Source organism: Chlamydotis macqueenii, chromosome 20, assembly GCF_036417535.1.
Source record: "Chlamydotis macqueenii isolate bChlMac1 chromosome 20, bChlMac1.mat, whole genome shotgun sequence".
Lineage (NCBI taxonomy): Eukaryota > Metazoa > Chordata > Aves > Otidiformes > Otididae > Chlamydotis > Chlamydotis macqueenii.
Genome location: NC_141575.1, coordinates 4,317,147 through 4,332,947, shown reverse-complemented (window position 1 = coordinate 4,332,947; position 15,801 = coordinate 4,317,147). Strand labels below are relative to the sequence as shown.

At 45.0% G+C, this 15,801-nt stretch overlaps 1 protein-coding gene across 2 annotated transcripts in view; it reads right to left on the bottom strand.

The window, feature by feature from the left end:
• Positions 1–14,992, bottom strand: part of BRD3 (bromodomain containing 3) — a 35,944-nt gene extending 20,952 nt beyond the window's left edge. For both annotated transcript variants that reach the window (XM_086763634.1, XM_086763635.1), the window contains exon 1: positions 14,871–14,992. The gene's annotated coding sequence lies outside the window, so the exon portion shown is untranslated. The remainder of the gene's footprint in view (positions 1–14,870) is intronic.
• Positions 14,993–15,801: the final 809 nt, after the last annotated feature.

Sequence of the window (15,801 nt, the reverse complement as noted above, 5' to 3'; positions counted from 1 at the left end):
CTATAAATAACCTAAGGTTAAATACAATGATTCTCTTTTCATTTAAATTTCCTGATTTCCTCCTACCTCTCAAACTCCACTTGATAAGGATTTTAATTATTTTTTATAAAATCCCAGAACTGTAATTAAAAAACCACAGATCTAGCTCCTGCCTCTCCCAAACTCCCTCTCTGAGCTTACCCAAGACATTCAGTATCTTCACAGCACAGCTCCTCATCTGTGTCACGGAGATAGCGACAGTTCCTTTCTGTCTTCATTTGCTCCACCCGTGCAGCCTGCAAACTCTCTTTTTGAGAGGTTGGTGGTTTTTTTTGAGAGACAGGGGAACATGTACTGCCTCTCTACATGCACATTTTGACCATCAAGGCTTGCACAGTGCACATAAGAGAAGCAGGTAACACTCATCGGTGACACAACTCAAAGGATTTTAATTAAGAACATTACCAAAAATAGGAGGGGCGGAATCATGACAGCCAGCTCAGCTAGTCCTCTGACAGCTGATCCTCTTTAACTTGCATGCTCCAAACCATTGTTTATTACAACCAGAGCGGCTACAAACTTCAAACCCCTCAGCAGCACTGTCATTTAAGTGCTGAATCCCGCAGCTGAAAGACAGGAATAGCTACCTGGGCTATCTCAGCAGCACTGGAAGTATCTGTATCTGACACAAATTTAGCTTTTAAGTCCACATGCCTCACTGCACCCTTTTAAACATTGGTTCATCAGCTTCCTCATAATTTGCTGGGGAAGCTGCTTTGGTATCAGATCATTCCTTAATTTTTAAAACTAAAAAGATGTTTCTACATCCATTCCTTTACTTCTGAAGTTTCAAAATAATATTCTTTTTAAGAATAGAAAGCAGGCTTATGAGGAATTTGGAAGTTGAGGGTGCAAATGCTTTGGAAATGTCCAAAAGCGCATGACACTGAATTCAGAGAGACCATGGCCCTGCCTGAGAAATCTACTGGCTGTCAGACCTCATTTATCAAATGAAGAAAGTGAGAGGCATGACCATCTGACATCCCAACTTTCCACACAAATCATCCAACACAGAAAACAAGCAAGCTTACACAAATTGTCCCACAAGTACAAGTCGAATAAAAAACCACAGCTCTAGTCTAAGCATTTCAGCATCCACTGAAACTGCATTAGTACCAATAAATATTCAAACTATCAGGGAGCCCAGTCGTGGACTAGGACATCATTGTACAAGGTACCGTACAAATCTGGAACAAATACAGCCAAAACCAGCCTTGGCACAGACACCATGTGCACCTTCCAGTGAGGGCCTAAGGTTGGACTTCTTTTAGCATGAGAGTAATTTCTTAAATTTAAATTTTTAAATTACCACTTACCCTGTTCCCCAGACCTGTAACGTTCAAGTAACAGAAGTTGTTCTTGATTTTTCTGGCGGCACTCATACAGTTTTGATATTACAAATTTAAAGTACACCCTTTTGCTGTCATATATGAAGAGCGCACATTGCATCCCACAGCGTCTATTTCTCTCCCTTCTTACTCATCCCAGTCTGAGATGATAATTAAAAGCAAAACCCAAACCCAAACTCTCAAATAAATCTTGCTTCTCTGGAGTTTAAGTCTGTTCTTTTGTGCTAAGCTGCAGCCTCAGTGTGGCATTCAACAAAGCTATGGGGTTTGACTTATCCCTCAGCCAAACCAGTCACCAAAAAAAACCCAGCTAGGTTGGAAGGATTTATTTTTTTTTAACTTTAACTTTTCTTTCATTGAGTTGCATGGGTCAGTCAGTGGAGAGACACTTGGCATGGAGAAAACATGTTAATAATTCCCTGCACTAGCAGGATAACATTTTATTCAGCCAACGCAGCCCACAGACTGTCTGCAGCGGTGGAGACTATTTTAAAAGAAGCTATAAAGCCCCATGAAATGTGCACTGTGCCAGCAAGCCTGCTGCTTCAGCTAACGGTTCTGCCACTTCCTTTGGCAGGGCCGAACATTTAACGGATGGCTCGCTCCCTTGCTGCTGTTCATACAGTACAGGACAGCATTTGTTTCGATTGCAAAATTAGAAGGTAGCAAGCTTCATGTTAGCATGTGAGCGCAACAACTCTTTTTTTTCCCCTTGGTATAGTATTTCTGCATGGTTACTTGGACACCGATCAAAATTTGGCAGAATTCCAGCCCAGCCAGAAGCAGCAATATAAATCTTCCCATCAGGGAAAATTATCAAGTTTAAGAGATGTTCCTTGACCTCATCTTTATCTCCACATTATTATTTACATCACAGTAGCACGTGGAGGCTGCGCTGAGACCGAGGTCCCTCAGCGCTTAGCACTCTACAGACGCACAGTAAGACCCTGTTCCTACCTCGAAGAGCTGGCACTCACAACTCACACTTCGCACCGTGGTGACGGGACCTGCCCGGGGCCACCCAGACAGCCTGTGGCAGAGCCGAGAGCAGAGCCCTGAACCCCGGCCAGTGCCTGGCCCCGGGTTCCACGAGCCAGCCTGTCGGAGAAACAGCACCTCCAAAGCAGCGTTGCCCTCACAGGCGTGAAAGGCAGCAACTGAGCCTTTCTGAAGGTAGGATGGAGCCAGCAGCCCAAACCACACCGAGACAGCAGTGCAGCTGGAGCAGGCATCCTCATCCAAGCATTATTTCCCCACACAGGCTCCTCGCAGCCACCAAGGCAGACGCTCAGTCCCTTTTTCCTCGACAGCAGCAATAGCTGGAAGCTTGTGCCACCATATGCTACTCCCCATCTCAGAGAAGCAGCAGGCCCATCATCATCTTGCCCAGACTTTCTTAGGACTGTAGGAAAGGTTTAGTGCACTACTACTACACATCAACACAGCCTTAAAGCCAGATAAGATTATTAACTGAGGGTTGTACCCTTTTCATTCTACATCTGTAGAAAGTAAGGGCTACACCACCACTCCCACAGACCCCTCAGAAGGAAACAAAGCTGGTGGATGTCCTCCTTTTGCTCCTACTCTGCCTTCCTTTCCCTTCACAGTCCCATACAGGAACAGAACTTCAGGCAGCTTCCACTGCCTACTAACTCCATGTCAGCAGGGATGTTCTCTTCAAACACAAGGGATGTGCGATTTAAGACCAAGGCTCAAGAACAGATGAGTTGCTTTATCAGCCAGCACTGCCCTGGCAGACACACGCACGCTGTACACAATATGCCACCCTCTCAAGACCCAGGGATGAAGCATTTGCACTCGGCTTCACTGCAGGAAATGAGAATTTGGCTTGCGAGTGCCCTTATGGCATACTGCAGCTTTGCACTCTGAAAGTCTATTCAGCTGTCCTCGTCGTCTGCCACATCATTAATTCCACATCAGAGATTTACTTTTCATGCATATTATTTTGAGCACAGCCCCAATAATATCCTGAGACTGGGAGACACAAACACATCCTTAACTTACCTCTGCATGAGGGACAGAAAAAGATCACATAAGATTAAGCCAGTTCCTTGGCTTTTGACTTGGTGAGTTTAATGCTCATCAGATTATGCAGATGGATTTCCCACCCTTGGTGTCTCCGTGGCTATTATAAGAGCAGGTGTTTCCTCAGTAAGGAGCCTGTGGGTTCCTAACCAGTAGATAAGAATCAGCCAGAAGTAACTGGTAATTTCAAGGGCCTTCAGATCTGATACATACTTGGTGCTCCCTGCAAATCAGGCTGCTTTAAGATGTCTCACATCATGCTTTCAACTCAGAGGTAACCCAAAAGTGACTTTATCTTGACTATAAAAGCATCGAGGGCTTTTATAAGCACTATTCTAGGCACCTTAAATAGAATTATGGTCTTTCTGATAATTACAGGCCAGAGTATTTCTCTCCATGAAGTTGCTAATGCCACAGGAAGCACCTTCTGATCAAGTCTGAGCAAGAATTTAGATGCATGTCACATACCTCCTGCAACATACACATCATATGGGGCTCAACTGCTTCCTAAAGGCTGCAGTTTCAAGTGCAGGGAGTGATGTTTCACACTAACAAGTTCATTTTCATAGCTTTGGATTTGCTTTTGAGAACAGTTTAAATAACCAGCCTCAGTAATGGATTAGAGATGATTGATCTTGTTTTGGATCAGGGAGGAGGACAGAATGACCTCTGAAGTTTTCTTCTAGCCCTACTTTTTGCAGTCCTCTGAAAACACAGAGGCAAATTTTAACTTGGACATATGTTGGCTTGTGCAAGCTCCTGAGTTACACACAGTTTTGTTAACAAGGCTACAGGAGGAAGAAAAAGTGTGAGTGGTTAAAGAGCTCACTCTGTGTTGGATTCCTGACCGAAGGAGTTCAGCCAGCTTTGAGACCTGACTCTGCAGTAAGGATTAGACTGAGATTTCTGAAATAAAGTGAACTGCACTTGCAAAAAAAAACTTCCAGGAAGTACTTCAGCAAATTAACTGAGTGACCTGTAAGGAAAATGTTAACCAACACTTAGTTGTAGCAGTGGAAAGAAGTACCTATGAACAGGTTTCAGAGATAGGTAAAGCAGCTGGCGGCTTGCACATCACCACTCTGGGAATACAGAGTCAAATCAACAGGATGGGAATGGATAGGTGCTTCACAGGAAAATGCTAGTAGTTGTGACTCTCACAACAAGATACACCAATTATACACCTTTGTGGCAATGTGGAAAAAAAAAGTGTTGGGATGTTTTCAGCCTTCATTTTCATAGCAGAGAACTGGCACAGAAAGGAAAGTGTTTGGGACAATCGCATGCCTGGGCAGAGTCTGCTCGTGCCATTTCTCCCTAGAGGAGAAAGGTGGAGACGCAATGAAATTACCTTGCGTGACCCACAGAGTTGAACCCACATCATCTCACAATTAGGGGAAGAGCCAGAGAGAAGCTAGACAGCAGGCAGTTATGGTTTACAGAGAAAGGAAAGAAGGTGAACCTGCCTCTGAGCAAATGCTCTCTCTGATCTAGTGCACCACAACACATTGCTTATTTGGCAATTTCGAGCACTTCTAGGGGTTACTGCAGTCCTCCCCAAAGCCCCTGTGCAGCAAAAGCCCTGCAGCCTTGGACATCAGGCAAAAAGGAAGCACTGGGAAGGTGCTGGCATCTGGCTGCATACCATAGGAGCTATGAGCTCCCAGCATGTCAGGGGCAGGATGAGGGGAGCAGAAGACTCGGGGGAGGCAGGAACATGGCTGAAGGCACATTGGAAGTACAGCACAAACCACAAGACAAACAGCAGCTCAGTCCTCCTCTGTGATTCCGTAACCACTTCAAGCCCCATCCTGCAAACTTCTAAGCAACCTTCCCCCCTTGATAAATTGCACAGTTTTGCAGACTTATCACCTACAAGATACAACTAACTGGTCAATCCAGATAAGTCTCTCCATAGGGAAGGTTTAGGCAAAGACAAACAACCTCAAGCTCTCCACACTTTCTGGCCCCTCTGCTTGGGTCAGCCTCTTCTCTAGCTGTCTATTAGGGAGAGATAAAATCACAAAGGAGGTTAAGTGCTAGGTATCTGAGGTTGGAGAGTCTATTCAGACTGATCAGACTTGTGGGTGCTGCCATTGTTGCATTTACAATAGCTATGACAGCTGATCTAGTCAATGCTACCCAGCCCTGAAGACACATCCTTTCACTGCAGGATTGCTGCAGAATGTCATCCTAGCTAGAGAAGGCCCACTGCACAAGCATAAGGTGTGCAAGAGCACGGAGATCTTGTTCTCTTTTCATGACATTTCCTAAAAAACCACAAAAATAAATTGCAGCCTAGTCAAAAAGAGGAACCTCCACGTCTACATGAAAGTTTGTCAAGGAGGGGAAAATCTGGTGATCCCAAATTCAAACCTTGCTGATGGGCATAGTAAAAGACTCCACAGACTTGTCCGTAATTTCTTCTGGCCAATTTGCAAATTCAGAACTGGCACAAATGCTATCTGCTGGACACCTCCTTTATTATTCCACCCTCTCAGTGTTTTTGGTATTATTATCACTTTAAACTTCACAGACGGACAGAATCTGCTATTCCACCTCTACTCACCCTTGCTTGTGCATTCAAATCCATACTTCAAGACCAAGCAGAACTACAAATCCACTTGCTCACTTGGGTCTGAACTGCAGTCACCCTTTATTAGCACCCTTCATGTCAACATTCTCAACTGCTCTGTAAGTGGGAGACAAACTGTGTGACAGGCTGACGTTCCTTCACTCGGAACCTGCTCGGAACAGATCTCAGTGGCAGGGGATCTTTGGATTTCTGCTTGCCCAGCCATCAGGCAATACTGCCACAGCACACAAGGAGCAAAGGAAAATCTCACTCGCTGAGAGCTGCTAAGAACAAAACATACTTCTAAAAGGCCAGGAGCAACAGCTCTGTTCCGGACACACCAAAGCGACAAGCAAGCAGGTTGAAGCTGTTAATCATTTCAGTACTGGATGATGACGCTGAACAGTCTTAACCTGATACTCACTGGCTTCGGCAAAGTCAGCCTTCAGGAAGCAAAACTGGTGGAAAGAAACAGATACAAATACTACTGAGCAGATAAAATGGAAGAGGAAACAGATAGCTAACCCACACCCTGTGGGAGAAAGCAAAACGTAGAGAAAGTAAGGAAAAGAAAGGAGGAATGACTACAGGGAGGAGATATGAAATCAAAGCTTCCCACTCCATGTAGTTTGAAAATGTGATTAACCACAGGCTGCTGTTAAATGCTGCATCATATAGACCCACTCTATTTTTCTAACTACAGACTAAAGCAGAGGGAGAGAAGCCCTAGTGTGGTTCACCCAGGCGTGGTCATCGGTATTACTACCACGCAATACACAGAAGGGACCACCATGCACCAGCCGCTGTACGAGGACAGTGCACGTTGCAGGAGACTCCAGCGTCTGTTCTTGACCAGACATTGCAAGTGGGATGGGGAGATGGAATAAAAGCTGGAGTCTGATTTCTAGGGCAATGAATTGACAGGTTAAACGCCTCAGCTTAGGTGTGCTTCATCAGACCAAGAGGCTCCACTGCCATGACAAGGAACAAGCACACTGTAGCATACAGAGTCTCTGCCCTAAGGAGTGAGCAGTCTAGACAAGCCAGGAAAGAGGCACAAATTGGCAAGATGTAATGGTCTTAAAAACAAACAAAAATTTAAAAAAACCCAACACAGTGCAGGTTAGTACCACAACCCACCTCCTTCAAGGCTGTCTCCTAATTCCCCTCAGTTCATCTATTGCTTTACAGCCTGCCTCCTCCAAAGCATGACTTATCCAACACATGATACTATTGCAGATTCATCTTGTGACTCCAGACACCCATTTTGCCAATTTCAGGTGAGAAAACTGTATTTCAGTTAAATTATTTTTTAAAACACATACTCTGGCACTGACCCAAATTTCAGACGATACATGCACAACAGAAGTATTCAGGTACGCCCATCAAAGCATAACATGGCAACACCCACACAGGCTTCAGAACTCCTAATGGGATTATTATATGTCTACACCTTTGCAGGGTTTTCTTTTTCTACTTTTTAAACGATGTCATCTGCACAGTTAAACATGTGTTCTGAAAAAAGACAGTCTGTCCTTCCCCTTTTTAATCAGCATATGGTTCTCTGTGTACTTCTAGTGTAAGAAAACAACTTAAATTCACTCAGTTTGATTCAGCATATAGAGAATAAATTACACATAGTCTTTCCACAACAGGTTTTGTCCTGGTTGTTTCTTTTTCTGCACTTTGATTTCCAAAATGAGAGATTGATACAAACAATTTTGAAAAAAAAAAAAAAAAGGTGAGAAACAAAACCAAGAGCTCGAATAGGCTCTGCTCAGCAGGGCAGTATCTCCAAGCTTCTGCTATACCTGCAAAGAATTACAAAAAAGACAGCTACAAAATAGGATGCTGACAGCTCAGCTCAGTTCTCGACACTCTATGCTGTAGGCTTGTCAGTTCCTCACTTGTGAAAGGGGGACGTGAATATTTCCCCTACCGTATACAATTTAAGTCACTAGTCTTTTCTCATGCATGTATACATTTATTCCTTCTCAGTGTTACGGTTATACCAAATTTTAAGAAAAAAAAAAAAACCACACAGAGGAATCTATATTTATGAGCTGTTCAAGTACCATAACTTAGGTTTCTGCAAACACTTAACTGTTCTTTACCAAGTACAATGCTAATTGTCATTTAAAGAAACTGCAAAGCTAAGACTGTCATCTGCTTTATCCCCTTCCCTGCAACGCAGTACTCTTTAACATGTTTCTAAAAGATAAACCACAGCACACAAGAGGTCCTCATGACACCTGTTAGGGAGGGGGCTTTAGATACAGCCAAATTCCACTTCCAACTGAATTTAAGAAGCTACACGTAATAGAAAGATTACTTCCTCATAATGAAACTAAGTACAAAAAGTATTCTGAGCAAAGTATAAAATACAGAGCCCTTGCAAACACCATTCCATTCCTATATATTACCTACTTAAAGGATTTTCTGCTCTGTGTACCTTATAACCTACACTCCAATTCTCCTTTACATCACCAGCACTGCATGGCCATGTATCAGCACTATTAATCCCATTTGTAAGTGCTACAGATGTTATCCTTACGGGCAGCTGTAAGGATATGGGCAGCTCCATGTAGACACCGACACAGAAGACAGACTTCTAATGAACAGACAGATTCGTATGTTAACTTGTTCACAGTACACAGCAGAACCATTAGAGCAATTCATTAGAGAAAATACCTTCCTTCATCAACAGATCCCCTCCTCGCACACTACTTGTGCTCCAACACTTTCTCCTACTCAATTCTAAAATTTATTTTTATATATTAAAATTATTAAAATCACTATTTTGAAAAAAAATAGATTTGTTTTAGGACAAAAAGCATTGCTGGTGTAGTAAGAACAGATGAGCTGCCACTGGTTTAGATTATGCTCTGGGTTTACAGGTACAGCACTGCACCTTTCCCATGCAAAGCCTACTTAAATCAATATACGACAATCAGGAGAGTTTAAGGGGATGAACAATGAAATGAAAGTGATTGAATTACCATGACATAAATATACTACTTGTTAGCTGAGCCACAGTAACATTATACTTGGTAATGGGGCAGAGTAAGTACACCCACCCACCAAGTTAATTATTGCAGCTCTGCTGACAGAGGAGCAGTAACTCGTTACGCTGCAGTCGGCCTTCCATTTATGATCACCACTCATGCCCTATGCACGTTCCCCTAAATCAGTTCCACCAACACAGCTTTATCTCTTTCCAAACCAATTTAAGTGCCCTGTCTTTGAACAAGCATGCTGTTCCGGAATAACTCAATGTGTTAACTTAAAGCAAACATAGCCAAACAAGTGCAAAAGGCTGTATGTGGTCTACTGTTTCAGATGAAAGTGCCTCCCTGATTTTGCTAAGGTTGGGCAGATCCATAAATCTGCTCAGCTATGCAAGGAAGTTGCAGGTCAGCCAAGGTGTGAATAAACTGTGATAGCTAAGCTGCTGTCGCTCCCTGAGAGCGCATCAGAGCAGTTTCCACTGCCTGAGTTTATGCATCTGATTAAACTCCCAAACAGTCTGGGAGAAAGGGAAAAACTTGGATCTTCAGAGTGTATTATCCCTCTCTATGCAGGGAGCCGAGGCCGCTAATCCGGTGGCAGAGGGGAAGGTGCTCCCTGCTGCCTAACACACCCAAGGCAGGAAGGTGGTCTCGCTCCGCACACCCAGAGAAACACTGCTGTTTCCACAAACTGCCCGGGGCAGACAGACAGGCTCTTAAGGAGCTGAGCTTCCCCACGCACAGCTCCTGCTGAGAGCACCCACGGCTTAGCTTCCTGCGCAGCGAGAACAGGCGTGTCCTAAGCCTCTCTCGAAGCTCCTGCATATGGATGAAGTTCAAGTCAAAGGAAGTACAATCATGACAGTGTGGACACAAGCATCCCAGTTTATTTCCACGTGGCTCATTCTTGTCCAGGAAAGGAATGCACTTTCAGCACACGGGCTGATGCATACCCACACTTTGACAAGCACTTACTCCACCAAAAACTTGGGGGAGCATACCCTCTTTCATGTGGCACCTTGAAGATCTGCACTTTAACGCTATTTCACAGACCCTGAAGAGAAGTTGCAAAAAGGCAAAGTTGCAAAAAGGCAATGCTTTCCAGTAAGGAATAGCATTCTCCACTGTACCCCCACGCAACTCTTGCACACACAGTACAGAACACACGTGCTCAGCTTATCAGTTTCACTGTAGTTTGTAGCACAGCACAGCTCCTGAATCAGCCTCGGTAAGCAAAAAGGCTGCTACGTCCTACATCCCCTCCCAGCAAAACAGCACAGCCCTGCGAACTCCGCACTTGCTTACGGCCAAACCTATTGACCAGCGCAGTTTTAGAAAACAGATTTCTCTCAGCACACCCATATTGGCGGGTTGCAAGAAAGCATGATCCCCAACCTCACACCCTCTGTAGTGTTAAACAAGAATAAGCTGAGCAGTTGAAAAGACAAAGTCACGCAAGGAAGAATATGCCTTTCCTTCGTACAGGTTGGGTTTGGTTACGACAGGCGAGTCAGATACACAAAGTGCATCTCTGCTCATATATTTATGTCAGCGCATGAAGTCCTCTGCAAGGGTATCGGTGCGCTGTATCAGTAAGGTGCTCCAAGTGTAAACTTCAAGAGTGGGACAGCTCTAAAAGCCAGGAAGGAAAACTGCAATCCTCTTCTGTCTCTGCCTCTCTCTTTTAAAAAGAAAGAGAGGAGTAAACAGGATCATTCCCAAAGCAGGCTAGTGTCAATCAGAAACGAGTCAATCTCAAAGTTCGAAGCTAAATAGAATCAGTTCAGCCAGGGCATTTGGTTCCAGATTGGTCCCCCACGCACAGAATTTTCACTTCAGGTTGTCTTTGCTACACCAGTTGCATTGCTGGTGGAGAGGAGAACGTTGAGCCCTGGTCCCGGCAAAGGAGTGAGACAAATCTCCTCTGCCCTGGTTATCCATGTTGCTGAAATACTTCCAGACACGATGGTGTCTTCTTATCAGTTTCTTCAGCCAGTACCTTATCAGTAAGACTGGGAGAAGCAATTAGGACTAGCAGAAAAAGCAGCACATTACAGTGAATTTCCACACTGCTCTCCAGAAGAATTTAAATCCTTCCAAGGCTGGCTTTAGCAACGAGTGGGTTAAAGAGTTAGTGTGCCCCAAAGAAAGTTGTTCACCTCCAACAAGCACTAATGACTGACAGAAACACACTAATGTTGCAGTAAAATACTGTGGAATGAAAAGCTCCAGATACACACATCCTTCCAAAAGATCCTGACAGCTCACTGAGCAGCACAGCAAACAATGGCTCCTTCCTAATTCCCAGAACTCTATTGCTTACAATGGTTTTCTGGGCTATTACTGGAGAATAATGTGGCAATTTAAAAAAAAAAAAAAAAAAAAGAAAAACCCACAACAAAACAAAAACACCACACATAACAAAACAAAACATACGGTTCACAGTAATGATTGGGAAACCCACTGCGGATTAATGAATTTTGCAAATTAGCAAAGCAGGAGTAACCAGGATTAAAGAGAAACAATCAACAACACTGAAATGCAAAACACACTTTGTTCATTTATTTAGCAAAGTGTAGTTCCGTCTGCGCTGAAAGCACCTGATAGCTTACCAAAGCAGACAGAGTGTAACGTATTTTGTAAAAGTAATTATGCCTTTGAAACGTGAGACCTCACCGCACCACTCAGCCGCTGAGGAGGAGAGGGATTTGACTCCCGAGTTGTTTGTGCTGTCAACGAGAGCGATCAGGCTCCCAGATTACTCCAGGGAGAAGGAGCGAGATTCTACGAGTGTAGCAGGGCTTGGCTGGAAACCAACAACCCACTGCACAAGTGTCTCCCCCAAAGCTGAGGCAAATATTAAAACAGCACCTTTCAGAACTTGTAGCAATTAAAAGATGTGTCAGTAAAACCCATGGGAAACCCCAGCCTTCACCAGGACAATCCGCTTTATCCGTGTGCACTGCCTTCAGCTCGCTGAGGGTCAGCAAGGGAAGAGACCCTCAGGTCAGGCAGGCTGGATCCCGGCCTGCAGACATGGTACCAAGAACTTCCGTTAGACTCCCCTCTATTTTAGGAGATGACTGAAAGACAAAGTTTTAAGGACATAGCTCTTAACTTAGCAAAGAAGCATTTTGCAGGATTATTAAGAACTGTGATTTAAGTCATTGTACCCAGTGCAGATACAACAGTGCAAAGAAACACTAGCTACAAAGTCTACTGAAATACTTTTATTTGCAGACACCGACTAACAAAACCAGCCTTCTTTAGAGACCGTGAGAGAGCACAGCTGCCTAGCACGCTTACTGAGCTGGAACATCAGACTTCTTCAATATGCTTTTCTTCTAAATATTTTTTAAATGACAAGAACTAAAGTTTTTTTTTAAAGCACCTCTCAAGCTTAAATGACAGAAGTTTTATTTCCAAAAGCAACAGAGTCTATTTTTTTATTTGAAGTTAATAGAACTAACACTCCAAAGTCAGTTGTGAAAACAAACTTCAGACACTTTACATTGCACATGCACTCTTTCTTAATTTAAACTCCACATGCATAGGTCACTAAAACTAAAAAGCCTTTCACTGGAATAGCTACTGTCTCAGCACTGAGCACTATATAGGCAGGGAGTATAGAAGACAATATTGCAATCAAGCTTATGCTGAACACTGAATAAGACTGTTACCCTCTGCCCAACCCTTTTATTAAGCATTGTCTCAAAGCACTAAATACATGCATGAGTGAGTATTTTTAACCAGCGCGGACTAAAGAGAAAGAAATATAAAATCTTAGCATTTATTCTTTCCAAAAAGGAAGGCTTTGAGGTCAGCAGTTAATCTGTTTCAGCAGGAGCCTCCCAATATATTAAAAGCTCCCTAAACTTCTGTGCTAACAAAGTAAGACACAAAACAAGCTGCTAGTGCTGTGATCTGCAGATTAGGAGGCAGGACTTCGCACTTACAGTACACTCAAGTGGCTGGGAGGTTGTAAGCAATACAGATCAGGGTTTTTTTTGCTTGTAAAGCAACCAGACTGCTTTGGGGATTTCTTGTTTGTTTTGATTGATGCATATTTATGCTGCACTTCTCACCCATATACTGCAGCACATATGGTAGTCACCAAGTCCTCTAATACCTTGACTTATCACTGTGTAAATTAAAGACAAGAGTTTCAGCTTTAAACCTAAATTTCCAGTTTAAATTAGAGACGCTCCCTCGGCACACTCACATATACTGAACGCATTAAAAATACTAACAAGCCTATTAAAAACCCACTTCTCTATTCCCAGCAAGGAACAGCAGGTGTGCTTTGCTAATTATGTTACCCCTTAACCTACTATTCACTCATGTCACGGAACTTAAGACATAAAATAAATAAATAAACGAACGTTGCAAGTATTAGTGAAGCCATCATATTTGCTTATCCAAAAAAGTTTATTTTAGTAACTTTTCATTCCTGAAGACATCCACAGAAAGGTATATACACACTACAGAATCGTTACAGAACATTCAGCTTGAACCTTACAGAAGGCACGCTCCATGTTGTCAGAAGTCATTTCTGTAGGAAACACATTCCCTATTAACACCCTGCACGACTGAACCACGTAGCTTAAAGACGCGCACAGATCTGCGACCTGAACACTACAGCTTTGTTTGAAAGTGAAACCAAGCAGGCTACAAATAATGCTCTATGCCCAGCGCCCTAGGAGGTGCAAAAAGCAAACAAGTAGTATAAACGGAGGAAAAGTACGGCTCAGTTTTGAAGTTTCACATTTTATTATCGGTAGCATTATTTATGGCATGACACTTCTATATATAAATCTGTGATCTGCGTTTCTTTTTACACCTATAAAGCATATCAAGTTTAGGCAACGAACCCTCGGTATCCATTTATTTGCGAAAAGTTCGGTAAACACCAGACCGGTACACAAGCAAAGCAGCTGTATATATACAGAGGAACACAAATACACGCACACGGACAACACACGAAACGCGCACTTTTCAGCGCAGCCCGCCCAGACCTTTTTCCAGCTCCCAAGCCAGCGACCCGGGCGGGGGCAGTGGGAAATGGCCGGGAGCAGCCGGCCGCTCGCCCAGAGCGCGGGGCCGCCGACTCCCGCTCCGCGCCCGGACCCCGCACCGCCGGCAGCGGGGGCTTCCTGCTGCCTAGCACCGCCCCCCCCCCTTTTTTTTTTTTAAGTTTCCCCCTCCCCTCTTTTTTTTTTTTTTTTTTTTTTCTTTTTCTTTCCCCCCACTCCCTGTTTTTAAGGGCGGCTGCAGCCCTCCTTTTCCTCGCCCCTAATTTTCCCCTTCAAAAGATGGCGGGCAGAGAGAGCGAGCGAGGGAAAACGAGCGAGAGAGAGAGGGAAGAAAAAGAAAAACAAAACAAGACAAAAAAAAAAAATAGGAAAGAAAAGAAACCCGTGGGGGCGCGGGGCTCCGCGGGGCCGGGGCTGCGCCCGTCCCGGGCGTCTTCGGGCGCTCGGCGAGAAGGAGGGGGGGGAGCAGAAGATGGAGAAGAAGCGGCAGAAGAAGAAGAAGAAGAAAAGGGTGGGCAGGAGCGGCGGGGCCGGGAGGAAATCAATGGCCAGGCTGCAGCCAGCCCCGCCGCGCTTTGTTGCATTGTCGCGGCGCACAAAGGCTGCGGGGAGCGATGCGGGGCTCTCGCAAGAAGAAGGAGCAGAAGAAGAGAGGAGGGGGGAAAAAAAAAATTTAAAAATCAGCATTGGCCTTTCCCAAGTGGGTTTCTGCTTTCCTTCCCCTTCTTCCCCGGCCCCCCTCCCTCCAAAAACCATGTCCCAGTGCTAGCAACGCACACCCGAACATCTAACAAATAAAGGGAAAGATTAAATAGATTACTTTGCCCCGGCAGCTCCAGCAACGTTTGCCTTATAGTCCCTCCAGTTGCTCTTCTTTTTATCCTCGCCAAGGCAGCATAATAGATGCGCTAAGGCGCCCTAGAGCTCATGCGCCGGGGCGCAAGGCCATGTGGGGCCGGTAGTCCCGGGCCGGCCCGGGCGAGAGGCGACCGCCAGCCCCCGAACTACAAGTCCCAGAAGCCGGTAGGTTCCCCCCCCCTCCCTCCCTCCCCGGCCCCCGCTCCCTCCCCGGACCGCCGGGCAGGGGAGAGAAACAGCGGTGTTGATGCCCCGGTCAGCGGGGGCGAGGGCGGGCAGGAAGGGTCCCCGCGGCGGGGAAAACGCCTCGGTTGGTTTCGTGGGGGGAGACCGCGATAAAAACCCGCGGGGAGGGGGCGGCTGGCGGGTCCCGCTCCTCCCCGGGCAGACACTGCCGGGGAAAATCCCGGCTTCCCCTCTCCGCCCGCCTCTCGGGCTCTCTACAACCAGAGCCCTCAAAAGTCCGGCTGGGAACGTGCGGGTCCTCCTCGGCTGAAACCCACGGTCACGCGTGCTGCGGGAGGCCGAGTTTTAAATCACAACTGCGGGAGCTAGCTTGCTCTTTTTCCTTTTTTTTTTTTTAATCGCGGTTTGCATTGGGCAATGCGCGCTCGCATTTATTACGCAACGACTAATACGAGCCACAATAAAAATAGAACGCCGCCAATGCAAGCTGTAGTAGTAAGTGGCAAAAAAAAAAAAAAAATCCATCGAGAAAACCCACAACCTGATGTAGTTTGCACTGGTTAGTGCATTTCATAATCTCGTCAACTGCTGAGAACAACAATAAAAGTCATCAGATGTATGCAATAAAAACAGAATATGAATTTTACAAACACACCCACCATAAAAGCATCAACAAACACGAGCGCTGTTACAAACACTGCCAAGTA